This window comes from Bubalus kerabau, chromosome 2 (genome assembly GCF_029407905.1).
Source record: "Bubalus kerabau isolate K-KA32 ecotype Philippines breed swamp buffalo chromosome 2, PCC_UOA_SB_1v2, whole genome shotgun sequence".
In the NCBI taxonomy this organism is placed as follows: domain Eukaryota; kingdom Metazoa; phylum Chordata; class Mammalia; order Artiodactyla; family Bovidae; genus Bubalus; species Bubalus kerabau.
Window position 1 is genome coordinate 48,896,635 of NC_073625.1, and position 21,422 is coordinate 48,918,056.

The 21,422-nt window shown below is 50.8% G+C and overlaps 1 long non-coding RNA gene across 1 annotated transcript; it reads right to left on the reverse strand.

Moving 5' to 3' along the window:
- Positions 1-5,600: 5,600 nt before the first annotated feature.
- Positions 5,601-10,259, reverse strand: LOC129644704 (uncharacterized). The gene is made up of 3 exons (XR_008710940.1): positions 10,122-10,259; positions 5,914-6,011; positions 5,601-5,781 (listed from the first exon to the last, which is right to left on the reverse strand). It is a non-coding gene; the product is annotated as an uncharacterized LOC129644704 (long non-coding RNA).
- Positions 10,260-21,422: the final 11,163 nt, after the last annotated feature.

Sequence of the window (21,422 nt, forward strand, 5' to 3'; positions counted from 1 at the left end):
CGACAGAGGATGAGATGGCTGGATGGCATCACTGACTCGATGTACGTGAGTCTGAGTGAACTCTGGGAGTTGGTGATGGACAGGGAGGCCTGGCGTGCTGTGATCCATGGGGTCGCAAAGAGTCGGACACGACTGAGCGACTGAACTGAACTGACTGAAGAACTTAAGTTGCTTTAAAATTCGCCAAGTCTAGGTGAGCTCAGACTTGCTGGTTCCCCGTGGAGTGGCCTTTGCAGCTGCCTCCTGGTGGGTCTGCTTTTTCACATTTGACTTAAACGACGTTTGCACATCATTCATTGTGTGGAAAACCACGGTGCGTCTGGCAAGGCACACCCAGACCCGCCCAGTTTCCCAGGAGCAGAGAGGCGGCTCTGGGTCTGGCAGTTGCAGGGGACAGTCCTGACCGGTCCGGGAGCCGATGAGAAGTTCATAGGCTGTTAATAAACTGGAACCAATCGGTGAATGCGGGCCAGGCGTGCGGGGGCCGGCTGGGCCCGCGGGTCCTTGGGAGAGCTCACACTTGTGCTGCCTTTATCTGCATATCGCAGGAGCCTGGAAGCGCCCGGCCATTCTCAGCGTTTGTTACAGTGAATAGACATATGCCCCTCACACCAGCACAGGGAATATCTAATTAAGCTACACAATGATTGCTTATGCCCGGGGCTGTCACAAACAAGGCTCTGTCACTCTCCGCTGAGAACCACAAAATGGGAATTTGCTTTCAGGGCACGGTAATGAATATATTCGACATATATTAGAATTGATTTAGATCCCACACCCCTTAAAGAAACACAGCAAATGCCATTTTCACAGGAATAGTTTAGAGCCCATTTAAATATTTATTTTTAAATATTTTAACTCCTATTTTAACTGGGAATAGGATCGTGGGCTGGGGGGGTGGGCAGGGTAGAAAGCTCTTGGTATATATTGGTTGGTTAATTACAATGTTCAGTGTAACTTGCAATGATTGTTTTTCATGAATAAGTTAGGACCTTAAGGGTGGGAGTTGTATTTTGCTCAATATTAACAGAAATGTTTGCATGTGTTCCATGAGAGCCAAAATCTTTGAGCTTAAGGAGTGAATATGTTTTTCTTAAGTTGGTCTTCCCTTCCATTACTTCAGTATATGTGGGACCCACAAGGAAATTTTCTTTTCTTTAAAGTCAAATCATTTTAGTACCTCAAACCGAAGTCCTATATCCCCTACTTAGGATTTGTGTTGCTACTTTAAAATGGACTGTAATTTTTAACAGGGAGAAAAGCCCTTGTCTTGGTTTTGTTGCTGCTGTTTAGTCGTGTCCGACTCTTGGTGGCCCCATGGACTGTAGCCCACCAGGCTCCTCTGTCCATGGGATTTTCCAGGCAAGAATATTGGACTGGGTTGCTGTTTCCTCCTCCAGGGGATCTTCCCAACCCAGGGATGGAACCCATGTCTCCTGCATTGGCAGGTGGATTCTTTACTGCTGAGCCACCTAGGAAGCCCCTTATCTTGGTTTCGGACCTAAGAAATTACCTTTCTTTCTACTGTCATGGCCAAGAAGGAACTCTGATGGAAGTGGGGACACTGTAAGAAGTTGCTTGGCTGGAGTATGAGAAACTGTGAAAACCACATGAAAGAGTTTTTCATCAAGAGAAGGACTGGCTACCTAAGTTGCAGGGCCCAGTACAAAATGAAAATATGGGTTCCCTCATTTAAAAATCATTATTAGGGATTTCTGGGTGACAGCTGAACATTAAACCAACCACAGAGCTCTACTGAGCATCAGAACTTGGGTGAGAGACTGCAGGGGTCCCACACCCATGAAACTGGCCCTGCCAAGAACCCTTTTTGTCCTCTATAAGGAAAAGAGGAAAAGAGGACAAGGAAAGAAGAGGTGACATTAAATCCAAATTTTATACAGCCCATGAGCCCAGAGATACTCAGTCAAGATGAAATGAAGTGAAAAACGATTTCAAATTTATTTTGTTCATCCTGGCCAGGTGAACTTGAAGAGAACATGCATGCTCAGTTATTCAGTCATGTCCGACTTTTTTTGGACCCCACGGATTGGAGTCTGCCAGGCTCCTCTGTCCATGGAATTCTCCAGGCAAGAGTATTGGAGTGGGTTGCAGTTTCCTTCTCCAGGGGACTCTACCAACCCAGGGATCAAACTCGAGTCTCCTGCATTGGCAGGTAGATTCTTTACCACTGAGCCACCTGGGAAGCCTGTTTAAAGAGCAGAGCAGGCCTCCAACACTAGCAGTTGGGTTCTAAAGGCGTTTTTGTGCTTTTGTCTTTCCAAGTGTAAAGCTGCTTTTTTCTTTCCCTTTTCATTCATGATTCTATCAGTTCAGAGAATGAGCTCTGTAAAGAACTATGCGTTTGATGAATCGGTCAGAATTCTGGAGAGAAAGCAGAGATGGAAAATTCCTGCCTTCTCCAGAAAAATGAGAAATAGAAGCCTTGAGTAGCATTCTCCCAGTTGCTGAGAGCCCTGGCTGCCGTTGGGTTTTGCCCGGTGGAGCAGGTGGGGTGTGGCGACTTGTGGCTTGTCTGTCCCTCATTTGCTGTGTCCCTACAACCCAACACAGATGAAGATGCCTCCTCATCCTTGGACCCTGGTCTGCCCCCACACCCACCATGAGTTTCTCCTGCAGGGCCAGGGTCCCATCTGGTCCTGCCCATGAACCACTGTCTGTGGGGAAATAGCTGGTTTTCCTCAGGGGCAGGGTATTGCAAGAGATCTGTCAGGCTTTCTTTTTAAATTGTGCTAAAAAACACCAAACATAAGATCTAAACCACTTTTAGGTGTACAGTTCAGTGGCGTTAATGATATATATATTGTTGTACAACTGATTGCCAGAACAGTTTTGCGCCTGTTCAGCAAAGGCGGAGGGAGAAGCAGGCAGCAGAGGATGAGACATCGCTGACTCGGTGGACTTGAATGTGAGCACACTCCAGGAGACAGTGGAGGACAGGGAAGCCCGGCGTGCCGCGGCCTGTGGGGTTGCAAAGAGTTGAGTGGACCTGGCGACTGAACCACAGCACCAACCACAACTCCACAGTCATGCTTGCGGGCATCTGAAAAGGAAAGGTCGTCAAACTCAGGAGGTCCTTAATAAACATCCTTAAATGAATGGGGCCACACTAAGCTGTGCAACTAAGACCTTGTGTATGACCCGACCAAGTCCCTGGGCCCCATACACATTTTGTGACATGATTTTTGCTGTCTCCTGATAACTATCCATTTACCAAAAAAAAGGTGTGTGTGTGTGTGTGTGTGGCGGGGTGGTGGGGGAGACTTTTGAATCACTTGGATTCTTTGATCCATTTCTTCTTTTTTTTTTTTTTGAACCCATGCCCCCTGAGAGTATAGTCTTAATCACTGGACCACCAGGGAAGGGCAACTCTGGATTTGATTGCTAAATAATCTCTAAGCCTTCATATTGAACAGCGTCTTTGCAACCTCTCAGCTATCCCAGAGCTTAGTTCGGTGTCTGATATACAGCAGGTGCTTCGTAAATATTTGGTGAACAAATGAATCACTGAAAGGCTTTTCAGTATTAATGAGGAGGGGAAAAAATAAATGAAATCATGTAATCCCTAAACCCCACTTATGCCAGTGGCCTCAGCCCCCTGCCAGAGAGCATCCTTCAAAGCAAAGCTGATGGGGTGTCGGGGCAGGGTGCAGAGGACGGGGAGGGGAGGGCCGGGGGTGTGCACACGGCCAGGTGGCCAGAAACCCCTGGCCTGGGAGGATCCACCTTTGGAAGGAGAGCTAAAAGACTCTCTTGGGAAACAGAAAAACCCGGGGAGGACTGAGGTGGAGGGTGGGGCATCCAACAAAAATGTCAGAGTGGTTTAAAAGCAGCTGAGGGTTGGTCTGAGTGCTGCCCGCTAGGGTGCTAGATGAGGAAGATGGTTGGGCAACAGGTTGGGCAGGGCTGGCCAGAGCTGCAAAGCCTCATGGGAGGAAGTGTTGCAGGAGGACAGAACCTGACAGTGGTCTGGCTTAGGGATTCAAAGACATCTGGAAGGAAATCTGGAGGTGGGATCAGATGGTAAATTATGAGAGAAATGGGGAGATGCACAATTATTTAAGAACATGAACCTATTTGTTTTGTCTAAGACAGAGCAGGACTTGCATGCTCATTCACATCCTTTTTTAAAAATGAGAAAAGAGCCTAAAAGCCTTTGCAAGGAATGTCCAGGATGAGTCTGGAGGGAATGAGTTTTGGGCTGAAGGGTTAGGGAGTGCGCTTACTTACTCAGAGATGGTATGTCTGCAGCTGGGGCAGCGTCTGAAATTGAGGTCAAAGGCAAAGCAAAAAAAAAAAAAAGCAACATCACCAATTTTGTTTTTACCCTCCCCCAGCCCTCTAGGGACAAGTGGTCCAATTCCAAAGGTGGATCAAGAAGCTGCTTCTTTTTCCTCCAGGTGAGGGGTTTGTTAGCAAAGAAGCAACTGCAAGGTACGGAAGCTTCAATACACTGACCCTCTGGCACCCAGTGAGGAGTCAGGACCTGGCTCAAGAGATGTTAGGGTCACACTTGCTTGCCACTGTCATGGGGTTTTCAAGCAAGCACTAGGGCAGAAGGGCTAGGGGAGAATGCTTGGGAATTCACCTGTCGAAGCAATTCACTCTATGGGTCCTGTGGGCCAATTTCCTCCTTTGTCTGGGCCCCAGTTTCTTGTCTTTGAGGTGGGCTCATTGGAATAGCTCACTGAGTCAGAATCACCTGGTGATTACAAACACACACATCCCTGGCCCCCCGCCCCCAAAGATGCTGACTCAGTAGGTTTGGGGTCAAAGCCTGCTGTGGATGTTGTGTGCATGCATGCTAAGTCACTTCAGTCATAGCTGACTCTTTGCCACCCTGTGAACTGTAGCCCACCAGCCTCCTCTGTCCATGGGATTCTTCAGGCAAGAGTACTGGAGTGGGTCGCCATGCCCTCCTCCATGAGATCTTCCTGACTTAGGGATGGAACTTGCCCCTCTTGTATTGCAGGCACAGTCTTTACCGCTTAGACACTGGGGAAGCCCACGGCGGATGTTTTAAGAATGAACAAACAAAACACCCACTTGGTTTTATTCATTAGTACAAGTTGATGTCTCTCTCTCCACAGTTGGAAGGATGCCAAAGTTCTCTTGGCAGAATAAACCCAAGGGTGGACTAACTTTTAACATCCCCCAACCCCATGCTCAAGTTGGATCCATCTTGCAGGGCCAGTTTAAGTGCCCTGTCCTTCCTGAAGTCTTCCCCACCTTTCAGATCCCTGGTCTGTTCTTGCTTTCTCCACCTCCTCAATTACCGTGATGCATCAGTGGAACAACGTGACTTGGTGCAATGGCACAGCCCATTCTCCCTCTAGCTGGCCTTCCCGGAAGGGCGTGCTCCTCGTTGGGCGATCCTTGTCTCCCAGCCGCCCTGACACCATGGTTACTGACTTCAGCTGGACCACTCTCTGATGTGTCGGCTGGGTCAGCAAGCCATCACAGCGCAGCTAATCATCACTTTGCTTATTGTCAGTTCAGCTAAGTTAGCATCTGCTCTTTGATCTTTCCAGTGGGGTGTGTTCGAATTTATTCATTTTAGTCACCTTCATGCAAATCTCCTGTACATTTATTCCTTGTGATTTCCATTAGCCTAAAGGGTTAGGTTTGTTCCACAGCTTGTTAAATTTCTCCAGTGGTATGTGTTCTTGGCACCTCTCTGCCCTGATTTGGAAAAAACTGTGACATCCATTCTCCTGGTAAGAGTCATGCTTTTCTTACCCATTGTTAAGTAGACTCTTCCGTCTCAGAAAAAAAAAGAAAAAGGAATGAATACTCCAAATTAGGAACTTACATACGGAGAAAAGCAGAGATAGAGTTGGGAGTGTTGGGGGTAAGGGGAGAAATTGAAGGCGGGGGCTGGGGGCAGAGCAGCACCATATGCCAGATGGAGAAAGTCTGCTTCCAGTGTATCATGTTTCCTTGTTTTTCAATCTCCTGATCTCTCTCCTCTTCTCCGATATCGTTTCATGGTCCTTTAAAAAAATCACAGTAATGCCAGTATTAATGTTGATGTGGTGGGGACAGGTGGAAGCCTGCTTAAGAGATGTGCAGAGAGACCTAAGCTGCATGGCCTCTTGAATGTGCCTAAATCCAGTGCTTGTTCCTTATTTTCTAGCAGAAATCGTACTGAACTCCTCAGTGATTCAGCTAGGTGTGCTGGTGGTGCCTTTAAGTACAGGTTTCTTATCCAGTGATTCTGATAAAGTGGAGTCTGGATGTTTATGGTGCAGATTTGATGTAAAAGCAACCAGGCTCCCTCTAATTACAGAAGTGAGGCTTTGCTGGCATCTGAAATAGGCGTGATTCTTCTGCGGCATCTAGACGGATCCACACATAGACTCCTATCTCTGTTTTCTCCTCTCGCATTTCCCCTGGTAAACTCTTCATCACTCAGCAGCATAAGTCACAATGGAAATTAGACTCCTGCTAAGAAGATTTTAAGAGGGAGATTCTCTTTGGGTTTGACTTGCACACACTGCATTATAGCACAGGGAGCTCAGGCTGGTGCTCTGTGATGACCTAGAAGGGTGCGGGAAGGCCAAGAGGGAGGGAACATAGGTATGCATATGACTGATTCACTTCGTTATACAGCAAAAGCCAACACAACATTGTAAAGCAACCATCAGTGCGTTAGTCCCTCAGTCATGTCCAACTCTTTGCGACCCCATGGACTGTAGCCTGCCAGGCTTCTCCATCTCCAGGCAAGAATACTGGAATGGGTTGCCCTTCCCTTCTCCAGGGGATCTTCCCGACCCAGGGATTGAACCTGGGTCTCCCGCATTGCAGACAGATTCTTTACCATCTGAGCCACCACAGAAGCCCCAAAGCAGCTATCAGTTTAATTCAGTTCAACTGCTCAGTCATGTCTGGCTCTTTGTGACCCCATGGTTGCAATGATATCCCAATTTAAAAAATGGGAAACCAACAAGGGTATAGAACAGGAAACATCATTCAATACTCTGTAATAACCTAAATGGGAAAAGAATTTGAAAAAGAATCATACATGTATCTGTATAACTGAATCTCTTTGCTGTACCACTTAAATCATCACAACATTGTTAATCAACCGTACTCCAATATGAAATAAGACGTTGTTTTTTAAAAAAGAGGAAGTCTATCGTCACTTTGCAAAACAGATCCTTCCCTGCTCTGAGCAGTCCTTGTGGCACTTCTTCTTCCCTGCATCTTTTTATTTTCCAGGGGAATCGTTATCTGTTGTGCTCTAATTATGTGGTCCCTTAGGATGGTTCTGTCCTTTCCACTCTCATTGATTCTAATACTTCCTCCCAGCGTACCATGCTCACCCGATTTCCCCTTAATCTCATAAATCTCCTTCCACCAAAACTTAATCCAGAGATCATTAGCTTTCTCTGTGTCCATTTTTCACAACAGTGGATTTTTCGTATCACATGTTCTATAGGAGCAATAACTAGAATTTCATTGAGCAAGTCTTTGTTCAGCATTGTTAAATATAAAGACAAACTCAATGCAATGTGTTATCATGGATTGTATACCCTCCACTCTTCTCTGGAACCAACAAGAGATGCTAATGGAAAAACTGGTAAAATCTAACCAGAATCTGTAGTTCAGCTAATATCAGGGTAACAGTGTTAATTTTGTAGTTGTGCCAAATGCTCCAAGGTTATGTCAGATATTATAGGGGAAGCTGCCAGAGGGTATATGGGAGTCCCCTGTGCTACATCATGGCGGCTTCCCAGTGGCTCGGTCGGTAAAGAATCCTCCTGCAGTGCAGGAGACCCAGGTTCAATCCCTGCATTGGGAAGATGCCCTGGAGAAGGAAATAGCAACCCACTCTAGTATTCTTGCCTGGAGAATCCCATGGCCAGCGGAGCCTGGTAGACAACAGTAGTGTGTGGGGTCGCAGAGATTGGACACAACTGAAAGACTAAGCCTTTCACTTCCTTCACTTGCATATCATGGCAACGTCTCTGACATAAAACACATTCCAAAGTGAAAAAGTTAATTTGAAAATGGACAATTTTAAATATGGTGAGAAAAAAGAGAGGAAAGAAACAATAGGAAAGCAAAAGACTTAGCATACATGCATAGTTGCTTTGAAACGCTGTGTTAGTTTCTGCTGTACAACGAAGTGGACCAGCTATATGCATACCTGTGTCCCTTCCCTTTGGACCTCCCTCCCGTATCCCCCCGCCCCACCCCTCTAGGTCATCACAGAGCCCTGAGCTGAGCTCCCTGTGCCATACAGCAGCCTCCCACTGGCTGTCCATGTCACGCACGGTTGTGTATATACGGCAGTGCTGCTCTCTCAACGTGCCCCGCCCTCTCCTTCCTGCCTCCCGTGTCCTCCATGCGTGTCTGTGTCTCTATTCCTGCCCTGCAAATAGGTTCATCTGACTGACCTCTGCTCACAGCTTGCCCTGTCTTCTCTCCAGGCAATGGGTGTTTTTATAGGGCTTCCCAGAGACACCACACTTTTCCAGACATTGGCAGTAGCAGGAAGAATGCTGAGCACCACCGACAGCTGGTGGGGAGAGACTGGGGTGCTTGCCAGCTCCCTGGGTCTCCCCCCATGAACACCATGAAGTGTAGACCAATTTTGAAGACCAAAAGGCAAGGGTAAGCCTGCCTTTCTCTTTCAGAGAGTCAGAGGAGAGCGGTTTGGAGTCCTTTCTGGCTCTTTCTGTCCCTGTGGGTGCTTCTCTGCCCCTGTGTAGAGCTGGGGTGAATCTGAGATACTGCCTCCATGGGCTGCTTTCAGGCTTCCCAGGTGGCTTAATGATAAAGAACCCAACTGCCAATGCAAGAGACATAAGAGATGTGGGTTCGATCCCTGGATCAGGAAGATCCCTTGGAGAAGGAAATGGCAACCCACACCAGTATTCTAGCCTGGAGAATCCCATGGACAGAGGAGCTTGGTGGGCTACAGTCTATGGGGTGGCAAAGAGTTGAACACGACTGCAACCTTCATCGTGGGAGGCTTGGCCCAGGGTGAGTCCTGGTGCCAGCCCTGGGGACACGGGCAGGAGGGCGGGCAGTGCTGGCTTGACCACCCGGCCTGGCTTCACGGACAGGGAGACAAAAACAGTCAATGAGGGTCCTGCCTCCTCTCCTGGAAACCGTGAGCCTCAAGACGAAGGCGCAGCCCAAACTGCTCAAGCCTTCACTTCAAGGTGAGGGTGGAAAGAGTGAATGTGGTGGCTTCTGTGGGTTTCCTTCTCAGTGATAGAGAGGCAGGCGTGGAATTAGAGGAGGCCAGGTGCACCCCACTTAGCTATGTTTCCAGAGGGATTTCTTTGGACTCTTCTGTGTAGTTGCAAGAAAAGTGAAAGTGTTAGTCCCTCAGTCATGTCTGACTCTTTGCAACCCCATGGACTGTCGCAGGTTCCTCTGTCCATGGAATTCTCCAGGCAAGAGTACTGGAGTGGGTTGCCATTCCCTTCTCCAGAGGGTCTTCCCAACCCAGGGATCGAACCCAGGTCTCCTGTATTGCAGGCAGATTCTTCACCATCTGAGCCACCAGGGAAGCCCAGTTGCAAGAAAGCTGGGTTTTGTCTGCTGAATTTGAAGCTCCAGCACTTTGGCCACCTGATGCGAAGAACTGACTCATTGGAAAAGACCCTGATGCTAGGAAAGATTGAAGGCAGGAGGAGAAGGGGGAGACAGAGGATAAAATGGTTGGATGCATCACCGACTCAATGCACATGGGTTTGAGCAAGCTCCAGGAGTTGGTGATGGACAGGGAGGCCTGGCGTGCTGCAGTCCATGGGGTTGCAAAGAGTCAGACACGACTGAGCAACTGAACTGGCTTTTGTTTTTGTTTTAGAAAGTAGGTTACTCTCTCTCCTCAGTGGTTCACTGAGATGTGGGGAAGGAGACTTCTCAGAGGGAAGGCGAGAAAAATTAGAACTATACCTAAAATTTCAAATCCTGGGTGTAGAAGAGGAGAAATGTGAGCAGTACCCATGAGCTAATGCGCTGGAACAATACAGCATGTGTCTCCCTTCTTCTGACTGTCAATCATATGAAAATACTTTTCCAATCTACAACACGGTTCACACAAACCAACAACACCCCGCCCCCCAACAATGATTCCTTTGCACCTTTGCCCTCCCATCGAGCCCTGCATTGCAGAAGGGGCCCAGCCTGGCTCCTGTGGACAGCCATCATCTCTCCAAAGAGGAGTGGTGTTTTGTAACCGGACAGAACTGGGAAGCAGGCTCTGGGCGCGGCGTCCTGACCCGGGCAGGCGCCGCCCGGGTGCGCTCACAGCCATCTGCTGCGGCCTGTAATGTATGAGCACATTAGCACACGGCCCGCCAGCAGACTGGACATTGTTCTCCGGGCGAGTTGGTTCAGCCGACCTCAACAAAGGGGCCGGTTTTTGCATTCGGGATAAATACAACCACTGAGAAGTTTTGTTTTGTTTTGTTTTCCCCCCTTGGGACATGTAATGTGAAGGTTTACACTGACTGAATTGAAAAGCTGCGGCCACCCCTCCCACTCTTGGATGTGGATGGTTTCGGGAGCTGCTAAGGTACCAGGAAATCTTTTTTCTCTTTCAGATATGCTCCCACTGGACAGATGCATCAAACTGAATCTTTGGCCTTTTTTTCACTTCTTTTTAACCCAAGGAGTTTGTCTCCCAAAGGATTAGGACCAACTGTCTAACTATGAATCCACTTAATTTAAAGGTCAGTCTGAGGCTTCAGGGCTGGTAAAGAATCTGCCTGCAATGCAGGAGACCCCGGTTTGACTCCTGGGTCAGGAAGATTTCCTGGAGAAGGGATAGGCTACCCACTCCAGTATTCATGGGCTTCCCTGGTGGCTCAGCTGGTAAAGAATCTGCTCGCAATGCAGCTGCAATGGATTCGATCCCTGGGTTGGGAAGTTCCCCTGGAGGAGGAAATGGCAACCCACTCCAGTACTCTTGCCTGGAGAATCCCTGTGGACAGAGGAGCCTGGGAGGCTACAGTCCATGGGGTCGCAAAGAGTCGGACACAACTGAGCCACTGAGCACAGCACAGATGAGGCCTCATGATCTGGATCCTAATTATGCTCAAAATCTAACCAAGGAACTCAAGGAAGAAGTGGAGAATGGTACAGTGTTAGTAAGTTTGTTAAGTGTTACAGCTTTAGTAAGTTTTTAAGATGTTATAGCTTTATTTGTTGATCCTGACTAACAGGTTACTTCAGGAAACTCCTAATTTACCTCTCATCTCAAGACCAATCCAAGACCAGCCTCCAGGACTTGGTTGATGTTTTAAAAAACACTTTGGGGACGGCAGAGTTCAACCATGCCCTTTTCACAGCATCAGGTTCTGCTGGTGTTTTCTTGTGTGGGAGTCCCAGTGAAGTTTCTGCTCTAGTTAGGAAAGGGCTTGGTGGCAAAAATCCTCCATGTGTATCCATTCCATGCATTCACTCATTCATTCATTCAACCACTGTTCACTGACCTCTTACCATGTGCTGGGCACTGTTCTATATCAGTGATCAGGATGGAAAACATCCTTGCCTTGTGGAGTTTATGTTCTTCTGGGGAAGACAGACAATAAACAACAAAACTAAGAAATTTTTAAAAATATAGCAAGAAGGAAAGAAAAGTGAGCCAAGTAAGGGGATCGAAAGTGCCCAGGGAAGGCTGGAGTATTAAAAAGGAGGGAGGTGATATTACTATCTCAATTGACAGCGTTTCCATATTCCCAAGAGAATGTACAACATCCTTGGATAATGGTACCTCCCCTACATTATAGCCCCCTGCTCCTCCAAGTTCAATTCTAATTAGAAAAAGTCAGTTGACCAACCAATTGGAATCAGTTGACTCCAATTAAGTAGGTCTCAAAGCTCTGAAATGCTAAGAAAGACCATGTTTCTTAACTCTTGTTTCCATATATTTCCAACTTACCCAAAGCAGCAGATGGGGTGAAGGGTAGTGAATGTGTGTTGAATGAAAGATGGGGATTACAGGAGTCAGGATATCAATTTATACACTCCCCCAATTTATGTTGAATCCTGATGATCTAGTTCAATGTCCACTTCTTAAAATGTGACTCTTATCTATATCACAACGAGGTCCTGTACATGCAGCAAGTAAGCTGGCTGTCTCATCACCAAGTCACAACTTGCACTGGGTGACTTGACACATGCAATAGGATGGATAAACCTCAAAATCATTGTGCTGAGTGAAAAACAAAACAGAGGCAAAAGTGACATATTGCATGTTTCCATTTATATGAAATGTCCTGAGTAGGTAAACTGATGAGAGTCTGGCTGGATGTTTAATAAGGGAATAACTCACAAAACACTGCCCACTTCAGCCAGGCTTCTCAGTAAGATTTGGCCTCTCTAAGACCCAAAGGTACAGACTTGTTAGAGGGACCTGATCCACTGGAGGTGCCTGTCAAGTCCCAGGGCTTTCTTTTGAATGGGGTCCTTGACACAGGGTTGTGGCTGGCAGGAAAGACACAGGGCTTCTTTCTACAACTGGCAGGGAGAATGTCAGAGTTGTGGAAAGTCACAGAGGACCTTAACTTGGAATGGGCCTTGCCAAACTTTTCAATTTCTGTTATGTAATAGATGAGTAGATTGAAGCCCAGAAAGGTCAAGCAACTTGCCTTAGGGCACCCAGCCTGCTCTAGATTTTTAACTCCTAGCCCAGGTTTCTTTACACCACGGAAGGTCACATGCAATGACCTGGGCATTACTCAGGAGTAAATAAGACTATTAACAGATGAATGAAAAAGAAAGAAAAGTGAAAGTGAAGTCACTCAGTCCTGTCCAACTCTTTGCAACCCCATGGACTGTAGCCCGCCAGGCTCCTCCATCCATGGGATTTTCCAGGCAAGAATACTGGAGTGAGTTGCCATTTTCTTCTCCAGGAGATCTTCCCCACCCAGGGATTCAACCCAGGTCTCCCGCATTGTAGGCACACACTTTACCGTCTGAGCCACCAGGGAAGGTCTGACAGATGAATGGATAAACAAAATGCAGTACATTATACAATGGAATATTGTCGTTGTTTAGTTGCCAAATCAAGTTCGATTCTTTTGCAACCCCTTGGACTGTGGCCTGCCAGGCTCTTCTGTCCATGGGATTTCCCAGGCAAGAATACTGGAGTAGGCTGCCATTTCCTTCTCCAGGGGACCTTTCCAACCCAGGGATTGAACCCATGTCTCCTGCAAATGGCAGGCAGGTTCTTTACTGCTGAGCCACCAGGGAAGCCCACAATGGAATATTATTCAACTTTGAAAAGGAGTGAAGCACATGCATTACGATGGATAAACCTCAAAATCATTATGCTGAGTAAAAAACAAAACAGGTGCAAAAGTGACAAATTGCATGTTTCCATTTATATGAAATATCCTGAGTAGGTAAATCTATAGAGACAGAAAGCAGATTAGTGGTTACCAGAGGCTGGAGGGAAAGGAAGTGGTTAATGAGCAGGATTTCACTCTGGCGGTGATTAAAAAAAAAAAAAAATGTTTTGGCACTGGAGAGAAGTGGTGAGTGTATAACATTGTAATGCCCCTGAATTGTTCAGTTGAAAATGGCTCATTTCATGTTATGGAAATTTCACTTTAATTAAAACAAACCAAAAGAAGTGACTGAAACCAACAAGGACCTGCTGTATAGCCCAGGGAACTCAATATCTTGTGATAAGCTATAATGGAAAAGGATCTAAAAAAGAATACATATATATATATATATGTAACTGAATCAGTTTGCTGTACATTTGGAACTAATACATTGTAAATCAATTATCTCTCAATAAAAAAAAATTTTTAATTAAAAAAAAAAAGAAGTATCTGGGTAAGAGGAACTGATGGGTTAAACACCAAACATGGGGTAAAGACAACTAGATCTGCCTGTGAGTGGGAGGGGCCTGATGGAAGAGAGACTGGGAGGGAGAGGGACAGACAGCCTAAGCCCCGGGGGTGGAGGTGTCTTCCAGGCCTTTTTGGTTCAACAGTTCTCTGAGTTTCCTGCCTCTGCTGCAACCTTTACTAGCGTCTGGGCTGCACTAGATCACTTCCTTCCTCTCTGGCTGAGCCACACAGGTCTCGGTTGTCTTCACTAGCTGGACCGGCTTGAATAGCAGGGCGAGCTCAGAAGCAGGGTGATGGGGAGCTCCTCGTCCCATTCTCCAGAGGAGCCACCACAGCTCTCCCTGTGGCTCCCAGCCGCAATCCTAGAGAGGGAAGATCCTCCACTGTCCAGCTGACCACTTGCACTGGGCATCCCAGGGGCATGGATAGAGGCCAGGCCCTGGGGGGTGGGGGGTGGGCAGAGAACTTTGAGGGTGGGGCCTCAGCTTCACAGGTAAATTTCCCTTCAATTAGTCCTCCCTGATCCTAGGTCCTGCCCTTGTGAAGCCACTCAGTCGTGTCCCACTCTTTGTAACCCCAAGAACCATAGAGTCCATGGAATTCTCCAGGCCAGAATACTGGAGTGGGTAGCCTTTCCCGTCTCCAGGGGATCTTCCCGACCCAGGAATCAAATCCAGGGATCTAACCCAGGTCACCCGCCCTTACAAGGACTCTATTCTGGTTTCTGGGCATCCCAGGGGATACTAGTGGTAAAGAACCTGCCTGTCAATGTAGGAGACGTAAGAGACATGGGTTCGATCTTGGAGGAGGGTGCAGCAACCAACTTCAGTATTCTTGCCTGGAAAGTCCCATGGACAGAGGAGCCTGCTGGGCTACAGTCCATAGGGTCACACAAAGCCAGACATAACACACACACATTCTGCTTTCTATGCAGCATGTGGGCCCTGCTCCAGTGCAAGGCAATTAGACAATGCAAGGACTGCATAACAGGCCTGTACCACCCACCCTGGGGCATGCAGAGGTGAGGCAAGGCTCTTTGCCCTGCATAGGGCAGGGCTGACTAGACTCTGTATATCATGCTCAGGGGACTTCTGGGCCTCTCCTGGGGTCCTGGGTCAAACAGGCCGCCTCCAGATGCTGCAGGGCAGGTCATGTGACAGAGTAACAGGGACCCTACCTCACAGGGCCTCCCAGAAGATTCAGTGAGATGACACCCCACCAGGTGGGTAGACTCTTCTGCTTATTGGACCTGCCCTGTATGCCAGGCCCAGGGCCCAGTTGTCCCTTTCAATCCTGACGCCCTGTGGAAATGGTATTAGTACCATGCCCATTTTAGAGATAAGCAAGCTGAGATTCAAAAAGCCCAGGCCTCTCGTTCCAGGCCACACAGCTGGTGGAGCCAAGGCAGCATACCACGGCCCCACACCCAACTGCCCAAACATGGCCTTCATGGTGCTCGATCAACACCCCCTCAACCCCCACCCACTCCTGCCCGTCCCAACACATGACCTACATATTGGTGGCTGCATCCTGGGGGCCCAGGCTCACGAGTGAGGGTCCAGAAGTGGCGTTCTGGACAGACGCCTGGGCTCAGGGCATCCATTCACAGCTAGAACCAGGCAGGAAGCCATTTCGTTTATTCTTGGCAGTAACACAGTTGTGAGGTGCTACTATTAACTATTCTATTTACATAAAAAGAGACAGGCACGCTGGGAGGTCTGATAGCCTAGCTCTCTGTCAAATGGGAGGTCTGTCTGGGTAGAATCAAAGTTGCCCTCCAGCCCCGGGGCCCCAGTGGCACGTATCCGTGCATGATTTCCTGTCCTCTCACACTCATGTTTCCCCCACACTCTGGAAACCTCTTCCTTCCCTGAGTCCTCCATTTACCATCCACAGTCATTCATTTACATCAAGCAGGCAGGTCCAGATAGAAGTCTAGATACAAAGGTATCTAAGCCAGTTTCTACCTGGGGAGCTGAAAAGTCAAGGCCAAATAGTAGTTGTTTCTAGAATTGTCTACACTCCCATTTCAGTGGAGGCTGTGAATTTCATTAGCCCCTATATGTTTGTGTGCTCGGTCTGACTCTAGGCCACCCCCACAGACTGTAGACCACCAGGCTCCTCTGTCGATGGGATTCTCCAGGCAAGGATACTGGAGTGGGTTGCCATTTCCTCCTCCAGGAGATCTTCCCCACGCAGGCATCAAACCTGCATCTCTTGAGTTTCCTGCATTGGCAGGCAGATTCTTTACCACTGCGCCATATGGGAATCACTGGTCCCTGCCTACACAGGACGCTAAGGGGAACTGTTTTCACCCATCACACTCTCTTTCCCAGCCAGAGGCTCTGGGAACCTGTGCCCAGACGTGGACCAGGGCACCCAGAGCCTAGCCTCATCCTCCCACAGAGCTTTGGTGATCACCCAACCTGGCTCCATTCTACAGGTGAGGAAACTGAGGTCAGAGAGTGCCCACTGGGCTTCTGAGGGGCCACTCCAGCTCTGCTCTTCAAGGCCAGCCTCTACTGCCCAGAGATCTGAGGATGAAGAGGGAGCCAGTGGCTCATGGTCCTGTTCTTCCACGGGCTCTCGCTGGGGATCCAAGACTTTAGCCTGGAAAGCTGAGGGTTCAGAGAGCGGGTTTGCACTGGGGGGTTCGCAGAGGGAAGGTTAGTGGGCCGGCCCACAAGGCCTAGAAGGACCAGGGAGAGGACAGATTCCCAGGCTCCCGAGGATAGTCGACGAAGGGGAAGATAAACCGAGCTGTCCCCGGCCAACCGTCGCTGTCTCACGGGGCCTCAAGGGCTTCCAGACCAAGACCAAGGCTTCGAGGTTCCAGACTCGCCAGTGTGCCTGTGGCCCCACCCCAGGAGGCGCGCTGGGGTGCCTGAGTCCTTGTGCATAAGCGCGGATCAGGGGGTCAGGGATGCTATTTGGTCTCCACATGAACTCAGGCGCTTCTGGAGAAATCCGCTTGTTTCCCTCTCAGGGCGGGGTGGAGGGGGGTCCTCTCAATCCCTCCCACAGCTAGTGGACTCAGAGGCCCTGCGGCCGCCGGACTCAAAGCTCTCCAAAGGAGAGTCGCGCGCCGCGTCAGGCAGCTGCTTCAACTCGAGCCCGAGCGGGACGAGCTGGGGCTCCGGCGGGCGGGCGGAGGGGCGTGCCTGCGAGGCCGGGGCCCCGCTGGCTGCGTTCCGCCTGCTCGAGATCCGGGAAGCCAGGGGACCGCGGCGCACAGCTAAGCACGAGATCACGCAGGAACTCTGTTCCCAGAGGCTTCGAGGCCCGAGGACCCCAGCAGCTGCCACGACCCGAATCTGCCGTCCTGATCATCCGCATCACTTTCAGAGGTTGCAGACTGGAAGCCCGCTGGCCAATTCGTGCCACACACCCGCCATCCCCGGTGTCGGGGGCGCTAGGGGGGCCTTAGCGTGTGATAAAAAGGGACCCGAGGTCCCTGGGGAAGACACTGCGCTCTCCCAGCTTGCGCGCTCCCGTCGTTTGCACGGACCGCGCGCGTGTCCTGCGGCCCCTGCAGGCATTTCAGTTCGCGATTCCTTTCCAAGTTGTTGGGGCACGCGGTGTGGACCGCGCCACTGGGCAGGAGATGCGGGCAGCGGGCCGGCGGGGGGCGGCAGCTGTCCCGCCTCGAACGCCAGTCCATCTCAGCGTCGCCGGCCCCCTCATTAGCGGCCGCCCGCGCCGCGCGCACCCACCCGAGTCGGCTAATTGCTAAAGCCTTTGGGCACCGCCCGCTGCCCAGATGGGGGCGTCGGGGCCAGATGGGGTCCAGGCGCACAGGGAGAGCCCTAGGAGTGTCACCTAAGGGGGCTGGGGACTGGGACCTGGGTGGGGGTGGGGGTGGTGGTGAGCAGCAAGTGTGGGAGCTCCAAGGATTCCCCTAAAGGTCAGAATCTAGAGACTAGATTGGCGAGGAGGAGAGATGGCTAGGGCGGCCTGGGTATGGATGGGGCGACTTCCCCAAGGTGGGATCTGGAGCCAGATGCCCGGATCACAACGATGCTGCCTCCATTTACTGTGTCTTCCCCTGAGCAAGCCATTTACCCTCACTGAGCCTCAATTTCCTCACCTGTAAAATAATAATTAAACAAATATAATAATAAACAATAGCACCATCCTCAAAGGGTTACCAGGAGAATTGAATGAATGAGTAACAACCACAGCTCTCAGGGTGATGCCCTATACGGAGTGCTGCTGCTGCTGCTAAGTTGCGTCAGTTGTGTCCGACTCTGTGCGACCCCATAGACGGCAGCCCACTAGGCTCCTCTGTCCCTGGGATTCTCCAGGCAAGGACACTGGAGTGGGTTGCCATTTCCCTCTCCAATGCGTGAAAGTGAAGTCACTCAGTCGTGCCTGACTCTTAGCTACCCCATGGACTGGAGCCTACCAGGCTCCTCCATCCATGGGATTTTCCAGGCAAGAGTACTGGAGAATCCCATGGATGGAGGAGCCTGGTATACGGACTAGCCTTCTGTAAATGTTGGTGCCTCCTCTTCCAGCCTCTTCCACCTATTACTGGCATCCTGAACTTTCAGGGTGCAGCTGGGCACCGCCTCCAGGCTCTGGGATCTGCCACTGCACAATGCATGTGGTCCTGTAGCAACAAGGCAGCCCCGAGGTACAGGAAGTGATGAGGGGTGAGCCCCATCTCCGCCCTGCTGGCCCATTACTCTGACCAGGAATGGAGGGTTTAGCCCCAGGGGTTGCACTGCCTGCCCCCTCCAAACTGAGCCGCGGGATGCTGACCCATACTATTCCACAGCCACCTCTCCCCAGCCAGGGTAGGACTCACTGTAGCAACCACTTACCCTGAGAACAGCCAGGCCTGATCCTGGCCTCCCTTGCAGGTGTGCAGAGACTTAGGGGGCCTGTCAAGAGACTTTGGGTGTAGGGCTGATGTCAGAGACCCCCAAGAGTCTTACTGGCACTGTGAGGCCCTTGTGTGGAGGCCCAGATTTGGCCCGAAGTCTGTACTAAAAGAGGAACTTAAAATGAGAGGAAGGCCTATATAGCGGGTATTTTTTGCCTTCGATAAACTTCTAGGGGGCATCAAGGTATTTACTTGATAGAAGGAGTTCAGACTCGTTGTTAGCTGGGTTCTATCCTAAAGGGAAGCAGACAGATGGCTCTCCAGTCTGAGAGTGTCTAGGGGGCTTTTAAAATCCAATGTCCTGGCCTGGGAGCTCCTCCCCTTCTCCTGCCTACCCATCTGGGATGGAGGAAGATGGGTCATGCTTGCTGGGTTGCCCCAGCCCCAGCCTGCATGCATTTCCCTGGTACTTAAGCCTTCCTCCAGCCATCCTTGCTGAGATCTCAGGAACACATTCTCCAGCTGAGATGCCCTTTAGATGTGAGGGTTTGCTTTTAGCAAACCAAGAGGTTTGCTAACCCCTTGGCTCACTTCCAGTTGCCAGAATTCAGAGTTTCAACTTTATGGGCGCTGGAGGCATGGGATACCCCACCCCCTGCTGCAGGGGTTCCCATGTGCTCCCCAACACAGGATCAACCCAGGGATTCCTCATTTCTCCGTCTCCTGCCCAGTAAGTGAGAGGGGAGGGAGGACCATGCCCTGGAGGGCAGAGACCACGGAAGAGGCCCCTTCAACCTCAAATCAGTCCGTTTTTAGGCAGGGGAGAGGGTGGGGGAGAATCTGGAAGACCTTAGGAGCTGGTGACGGAAGTCTCTGGCTGCCCAGGCTGAGAGCTGAGACACTTCCAGGGCCACATGCGGGGATAGGGAAGCTGAGCTGTGGACCAGGGTCCTAGAGAACCTAATGAAGCCGGGAAGGGGGTCCTAGGAGCCAGTGCCTCGAGGACCGAGTCACTGCCCAGTGTCCAACTGTTAGGATACCGCCTTCTCCCTGCCTGCCTCTCTCAGTGTGTAGGGGTGGTTGTGGAGGGGGGGTGGGGGGAGGGTGGCGGAGGTTGTCCCTGGACGTCAGCGTGGGAGTTTAACTTCTTTTCTCTCTCTACTCCGAAGCCCAACCGCTGATCTGAGTCCGTCACCCAGGCTGCCCGCCACGCCAGGGCCAGTCTCTGCAAGGAGCCATCTGCCCTGAGTGGTCCTGCCCGCCAGTATGCGCCTCCTGCGGGGTGTCGGAGCGCTTGGCTCTCACACGAGGTGGCCCAGATCCCTGGCTGGTGCAAAGTTTAGGCGGATGGCTCTGGGGAGCGCCCGGAGCCTGGCTGGATTCAGGCCCTCCTTCCTGGGGGCCGGAGGTCTAGTCTGACTGGTGGCTGGACACGAACCGAGAGCTTGGACATGGGGGACGGGAAGGGGGGGTGACTTGATTTCTTTCAACAACTGCCCCTCTACGGATACACTGCTCCCTTGGGCAGCCCCGCCTGCACCTGCCAAGCCTTGGGGTGGGTGTAGGAAGCCGAGACTGCGACTGCGACAGGGACGCCCCCCCTCCCCCCCCGCAACCCAATCTGCATCGTGGGGTCCTCTGTGTGGCTTGTCGGCTGGAGAAGGACCCAGTTTTAAATCCTTGACAAATTTCGTTTCAACTGGGATTTGAAAGCAAAACCTATTAGATTCTGCCCTACCCTCTTTTTGGATTCCTGTGGAGCGGTTTGGGCCGGACCCCTTTATTCCGCCCTCTGCAGCCCCCGGCCTTCATCCCAGCCGTGGGTGAGAAGCGAAGCCCAGTACGAGGCATCTGATCCTGGGGGGCGCCGGCTGTTTTAGGCCAGTCGCCTGACAGTATCTGCTGGCGGACCCAGAAACTACGTGTCCAGGAGCGAGGAGATGGAACCAACCTCCCTCTTGTGAACGACCAGTCCTCGTGGGCCCGGCTCAGGGGCGATCCGGGGCGATCTCAAGAAACGGGGCGAGGGAGGGGTTCCAACCAGGGAAACCTCCGCCCCAGGTGCTCTAGGCGCTGGGACCTTCTGAGCGAGCGGGCCCAGGGCGGTGGACCATCCACCGCGTCCGCACTTCGCAGCGTTCCGGATGCGCGCTCTGCTGTGAGCCGGAGGACTGGAAGGCGGCAAAACGTTCTCTCCTCTTCCTTGATCGGGAAAGGCCGAAGCTTCTTTACCTTTTATCCCCAAATCTCTCTTAAGAGCCATGTCCTAAATTTGCCTTGCAATTTTAGATTGTGAGGAACCCGATAGCAGCGAGAAAACAGAGGCGGGAGTCAGGATTAGGAAGCACTAGACCAAAGCGCGGCTGGCGACAGTCTCGCTCCGGGCAGGCAGTTCCCAGCACCTGACTTTTTGCGGTTCAAGGCCGGCGGGGGAGCCGGGGGAGGGTCGTGCGTAGAGCAGGGAAGGGAGCGAAGGGTTAGTGGAACCTGCGCCACAAGCGCCCGCAGCGCTCTGCCGGGAACCACATGGCGATGCCGGGCCGAGGGGACCTCGCGTCGCTCGTCCGCAGACGGATGCGGGTGGACGACCGCCCCTCAGCAGAGAGAAAATGGAATCGCTTCAGGACACGGGGACCTAAGCGCCCGGACTCCCAGCCAGAGACACGGGTCTCACCCGGGAGGCCCAAAGTTCGGGCCTCCAAACTTGGCACGGAGGAAAAATTTTCACTTTCAATGAACCTAATTCTCAA